This window comes from Enhydra lutris, unplaced genomic scaffold (assembly GCF_002288905.1).
Source record: "Enhydra lutris kenyoni isolate GAN:26980312 unplaced genomic scaffold, ASM228890v2 scaffoldscaffold3, whole genome shotgun sequence".
Lineage (NCBI taxonomy): Eukaryota > Metazoa > Chordata > Mammalia > Carnivora > Mustelidae > Enhydra > Enhydra lutris.
The window spans coordinates 60,256,861-60,263,391 of NW_019154087.1; the positions used below are offsets into that span (position 1 = coordinate 60,256,861).

The 6,531-nt window shown below is 41.8% G+C and overlaps 1 pseudogene; it reads left to right on the plus strand.

Annotated features, from left to right (window-relative positions):
• The first annotated feature begins 2,461 nt into the window (after positions 1 to 2,461).
• LOC111156210 lies at positions 2,462 to 4,403 on the plus strand (annotated as a pseudogene).
• Positions 4,404 to 6,531: the final 2,128 nt, after the last annotated feature.

Consider the following 6,531-nt stretch of genomic DNA (forward strand, 5'->3'; position numbering starts at 1 on the left):
AAATATCCTGGATCCTAAGGAATTTTTAGTTTATCTTGTTAGGAATTCTGCAGACTCATCTCTGAATTCCAAATGGATCCAATTTTCATTTTTTTAGAAATGGTAAAGGGTAACAAGTTGATTTCTCAATATGGTCTCAGAGGGCCTCCTTGGTGGTCCACAGCATGATCCCTAAATGAAAAATTATCTATAAACTACCATTCTGGACAGCAGTTGGACTGTAACAACTAGTAACCAGGTTTTCTCTATAAATTCAAAAAGAGTTCATTCCAAGTGTTCCCTGATGTGACAGAACTGTAAGTTATATGCTTTTTCATCAGTGTCTTTCCAGCTCCAATCTCTCTCTGCCCCAACCCTCAGCTCTCATGCTACAGCTTTCTGTGAAGGGCAGGTGCTCCAGGGTCAAGGGCTGAAATAGAATGGCCTTGACTCCTGGTATCTTTCCATTCTTACTCTTGCTTGACCCCCAAATCAAAACATGCCCCAGTATGTGTATGCACACACATACCCCAACCTCCTTTGTCATAGCCTTCTGTTAATTTCTCCCTTCTGATGGATTTTCAAATACAAACAATTGTTAGAAGCTTTGATTAAGACATAGAAATCTGTTGGGAGATGATAATATATGAACCTTTAGACATACTGTGAAGAACAAAAACATTTGGACCTCAGTTTCCCCTCCTATAAAATGATGGTAACTGCACCACTGTATCTGCCAGTGGTTTGAGAAAGATAAACAGGATCTTGTTTCCAAAGTCTCTTCAGGTTTCAATGTAAGATGGTGCCAACATAGAAGAAAGTATCGTTTTCCTTCGGGCAGAATAATTAAAATGAAATCTCCTGAGTCCCATCTCTATGCATGTCTCTCAAAATTGATCATGCAGTGATTTCTAAGAATAGAGCAGCTCTGTGTCATTTGTTTATAATCGCTTCTCATTGTTACAGTGGGGCATTCATACATATCACCTTCGGGCTCTGGGGAACTGTCACATTCATTAGGGAAAGTCTTTCTTTCAAATAAGCAATTTGATTGCTTCAGCAATAGGTCTGTAATTACTGGAGCACTGGGATATGTTATTGTTAATAAGATGAAGAAACCAGCCTTTCTCCAAATCAGAGGGGGTCCGGCCTCTTCTTTCAGACACTGTAATTAAAAGGGGTGGCAGTGGTTCCCAGGGCCCCATGACAGGGCTGGCACCAGACTGGAGACACCAGGTCAGAGACACTTCCTCCCACTCTTGTCCTCTGTGGAATCAGTTGGCCCAAACCTTAGAATACTGAGATGGTCATGGGGTACCTGTGTGGCTCAGTTGGTTAAGCAACACTCTTGATTTTGGCTCATAGCATGATCTTGGGGTTGTAGGATCAGGCCTCATGTCAGGCTCTGTGCTGGGTGTGGAGCCTGCTTGGGATTCTCTCTCCCTCTGCCTCTCCCCACCTCTAAAAAAAAAAAAATTTTTTTTAAATAAAGAAAAGTTTAAAAAGAAGACTGAGTTGGTCAGGCAGAAAGGACTTCATGTCATCCACTCACACCTATGGCAGGAGGTGGGGGTTGTGACTGCTATCTATACTCGAAAGAGTGTAACAGCATTGACTGTGGGAGCCTGACAAGATTCTAGAATTTTACTTTTTGTATCTGGAGGCCATGTCGGATTCTAACTAGAGTAGACAAATTCAGGAAGATTTACTACTTGTAATTCAACAGAAACAAACTCATGTCCTACTAGCAGAAGGTAATTTAGTTTTCTGGCCCTCATTTTATCAAGCCTTTCAATCATTTGTTCATTCAATCAGTTAAGCCTGCACTCATCATTCAGTTCCTGTTCTACCCCAGGTGAAGCACTTGGCTCTGGACCAAGTGGTCCATGCCCTTAAGGAACTCACTTGCAGAACTCCCGAACCTCTCCTTCTTGTTATGCTATTTTAGTTGTTGGCTTTTTTCTTTCCTTCATTCTTGCCTTTCACATTCATATTTAAAGTCGTTTGCCATTTTTCTCCATATTTTTTCTTTTTGCCTGGCCTTATAAATTTACCTGCTATAAATGAGAAGAGACATTATATTGAAATAAAAAGCCTCATTTTGCCCATTTGCTAATCATTGATAATTCCAGAAATGAGGTCAGATAAAATGCAGTCTGGGAACACTGTACATAGAACCAAGTCTGGGAAAGCAGTTCTGTTTGGTTATCCTACTTGCCAGAGATAATTTCAGCCAAGGACAGTGCAAAAAGTTAGGAGGACATTTTAGCCATGATATCTGACAACAACTTTTCATTTTAGTGAAATTCCACTGCAGTTTGAGGATTTGAAATTGTTTTTCAAAGAGCAGAGTCTTCTGTTGGTACCTCAGGGAAACTCTTTTCTGTTAGAAAAGTCAATTTTAGGTCTCATTGAACATGGGGTAGATCTTTGGATTGCTGTGTTCTTATCCAAGCTAAGCCAGGCCCACACAGAAGCAACCATGTCTAAGGGACCTGCAGTTGGCGTTGATCTTGGCACCACTTACTCCTGTGTGGGTATCTTCCAGCACAGAAAAGTGGAAATAATTGCCAATGATCAAAGAAACGGAACCATCCAAGTTATGTCGCCTTCATAGACACTGAACGATTGATCAGTGATGCTGCAAAGAATCAAGTTGCGATGAACCCCACCAACACAGTTTTTGATACCATATGCCTGATTGGAGGGAGATTTGATGATGCTGTTGACCAATCTGATATGAAGCATTGGCCTTTCATGGTGGTGAATGATGCTGGCAGGCCCAAGGTCCAAATAGAATACAAGGGAGAGACAAAAAGTTTCTATCCAGAGGAGGTGTCTTCTATGGTTTTGATGAAAATGAAGGAAATTGCAGAGGCTTATCTTGGGAAGACGGTTACCAGTGCAGTTGTCACAGCACCTGTGTACTTCAATGATTCTCAGCATCAGACTACCAAAGATGCTAGAACTATTGCTGGTCTCAATGTACTCTGAATCATCAATGAGCCATCTGCTGCTGCTATTGCTTATGGCTTAGACAAAAAAGTTGGAGCTGAAAGGAATGTGCTGATCTTTGACTTACGAGGTGGCACTTTTGATGTGTCAATCCTTACTACTGAAGATGGGATCTTTGAGCTTAAGTCCACAGCTGGAGACACCCACTTAGGTGGAGAAGACTTTGACAACCGAATGGTCAACCATTTTATTGCAGAGTTCAAGTGCAAACATAAGAAAGATATCAGTGAAAACAAGAGGGCAGTTCGTCGTCACCACACTGCTTGTGAATATGCAAAGTGTACACTTTCTTCCAGCACCCAGGCCAGTACTGAGACTGATTCTCTGTATGAAGGAATTGACTTCTATACCTCTATCACTTGTGTCCAGTCTGAAGAATTAAATGCTGACCTGTTCCATGGCACCCTGGGCCCTGTAGAGAAAGCCCTTTGGGATGCCAAGTTAGACAAGTCTCAGATCCATGATATTGTCCTGGTGGGTGGTTCTACCCATATCCCCAAGATTCAGAAACTTCTCCAAGATTTCTTCAATGGAAAAGAACTGAATAAGAACATCAACCCTGATGAGGCTGTTGCTTATGGTGCAGCTGTCCAGGCAGCCATCCTTTCTGGAGACAAATCTGAAAATGTTCAAGATTTGCTGCTGTTGGTTGTCACTCCACTTTCTCTTGGCATTGAAACTGCTGGAGGAGTCATAACTGTTCTCATCAAGCGTAATACTACCATTCCCACCAAACAGACACAGACCTTCACTACCTACTCCAACAACCAGCCTGGTGTGCTTATTCAGGTGTATGAAGGTGAGTGTGCCATGACCAAGGACAACAACCTACTTGGAAAGTTTGAACTCACAGGCATACCCCCTGCCCCTTGTGGTGTCCCTCAGATAGAGGTCACTTTTGGTATTGATGCTAATGGTATCCTCAATGTCTCTGCCGTGGATAAGAGCACTGGAAAAGAGAACAAGATTACCATCACTAATGACAAGGACCGCTTGAACAAGGAAGATATTGAGTGCGTGGTCCAGGAAGCTGAGAGAAGTACAAAGCTGAAGATGAGAAACAGCGGGACAAGGTGTCTTCTAAGAATTTACTTGAGTCTTATGCATTCAACATGAAAGCAACTGTTGAAGATGAAAAACTTCAGGGCAAGATAAATGATGAAGACAAACAGAAGATTCTTGACAAGTGCAATGAAATCATCAACTGGCTTTGTAAGAACCAGACTGCAGAGAAGGAACAATTTGAACACCAGCAGAAAGAGCTGGAGAAAGTCTGCAACCCCACCATCACCAAGCTGTACCAGAGTCCAGGGGGTATGCCAGGAAGAATGCCTGGAGGCTTCCCTGGTGGTGGAGCTCCTCCCCCTGGTGGTGCCTCCTCTGGGTCCACCATTGAAGAGGATGATTAAAGCAACTGAAGAATAAACAGGTCTAGCATTGTTCCACACACAATATTCGAAGCACCCAAATTTGTAGCAAATTCCATGGCAGTTGTAACAATGAGCTGCTATAGCAAAAAACAAACAAACAAAAAAACCTGGGCATTCTTTTTACTTGAATATGGAATATGTGCACCGGGAAAGGAAATAAACATTGCACATTATAAGCACTGTATTGTTAAGCAGAAAATGCAATGTCTTAAATCAAACTGTACTTAAAATTGGCACCATTAAAAAAAAAAGTCAATTTTAGAACAGAAAAAGAGTTTCCATGCTCCGTAGGACTGACACAACTGCCCTTTGTGTTCAAAGCTGATGCTGTTGATGCCATTCTAGAAGAGGATGCTCTTCAATTGTTTCCACTTCATTGACAACAGATTCATACTTATGCACATAGTCTTTCCTGACCCTCATAACCAATGGTAGTCTCTGGGAAGATGGCAGTCAAGGTTTGAAGGGTAGCAGAACAGGCCATCCCAAACATGCCACTTCGGTATATTGATTATTTTGAGTTTCAGGCATTTGAAAAGCAGCAGATGCAGGGAGACTTTCTCTGCACTCTCCTTTTCCTGCCAAAGAACCCATTTGTCATAAATCCCCACCCTGGGACTTTCATCACCTAGGGAGAATTGACTCTAGTCACAGGAGAGGAGACTAGAAGTTCACACCACATCCAGACAAACTTTGTCACAAACTACCATGTCTTCCATCTTATCTTCTAAGGGCCCATTTATTTTTCACAAAAATCATTTACTCTTCCCTAAAAGGCCTATATCCCCCTCTCTTTTCCCTATTAAGATGGGATTTAATCCTGAATTCCAAGTCACTTGGGGGAGCTACTCATTTTTCTCTGGGTATCTCCCATGTGTACATGAGGCAAATATAAGAATAAAGTTCTGTTTCTCTTTTGTAAATCTCTATTATAGGAGATTCAGTTAAGAACTCGGAAGGATAGAAAGAAAATTTTTTTCCTCTCCTACAGTTTCAAGTTATGTTAGTTATTGGGGCACCTGGGTGGCTCAGATGGTCGAGCATCTGCCTTGAGCTCAGATCACAATTTCCGGGCCCTGGGACCAAGCCCTGGGATCAAGCTCATGTCAGGCTCCCACCTCAGCAGAGTCTGCCTCTCCCTTTCCCTCTGCCGCTTCCCCTGCTTGCACTCTGTCTCTCTTTCTCTAAGTGAATAAATAAAAACTTCTAAAAAATAGAAAAATAAAAAAAGTTATGTTAGTCATGTTAGCTAGAATTCTGGGGGCAAGTAACAGAAACTAAATGGATTCACCTTAAGCAAAAAGACAGAACTTGGCATAAGGATACAGAAGTGTGCTAAAGAAATAAGTGCAGGAGTACAGTCAGGCCTTGGGAAGGGTTGGAATTAAGAAATGCAAAGCATCCATACTCCCAAGATATACTCTCAAACCATCTCTACTCTACTTTTTCTTACACATCTGCTTCATTCTCTAACACCAGAGTCCATCTTTCCCTTCTTTCCTTTCCATAAGGCCAAATATGGCTGAACCACAGCTAATGATTTTATCTGTAACTGTTCCAGTCATTAGAATAGACCAACTCTCTGTCTTTCCATTCTTACTCCTGGAAGAGAGAATCTGATTGGCCCACTTGAATCAAGTGTCCACCACTTGTTCAATCATCTGAGGTCATCAAGTTGAGCCACACAAAAGCTATAGTCTCTAGGAGACCACCTATGTGGATCAGGGGCACTTCTCAGGGAAGGTGGAATGGGTTGAGAGCTGGAATGTTGAATTTTGTTAAAGATACCCCCAAAAGTGTCTCCGGGGTGGCCACTAAATTCTGGAAACAGAGGAAAATACATAATAAATGGTTTATTAATGTTACATGATAAAATAGTATTATTTGTGTTTCCAGACATGGTGGCCACCTTGAACTACAAAGGAAGGAGTCTATAGCCCTGGAATAGAAAGATGCTACAGGGCATGAATTCATGGTGTTGTCATGAGCCTGGACATCCATTTATCTGAACTAACCAGTCATAAATGCCCATGTGGCTCATGTAAATAGATTCATACATAATGAAGAGATAATTACCTCAGCTTTCTAGTTGCAACCAAATATCTTC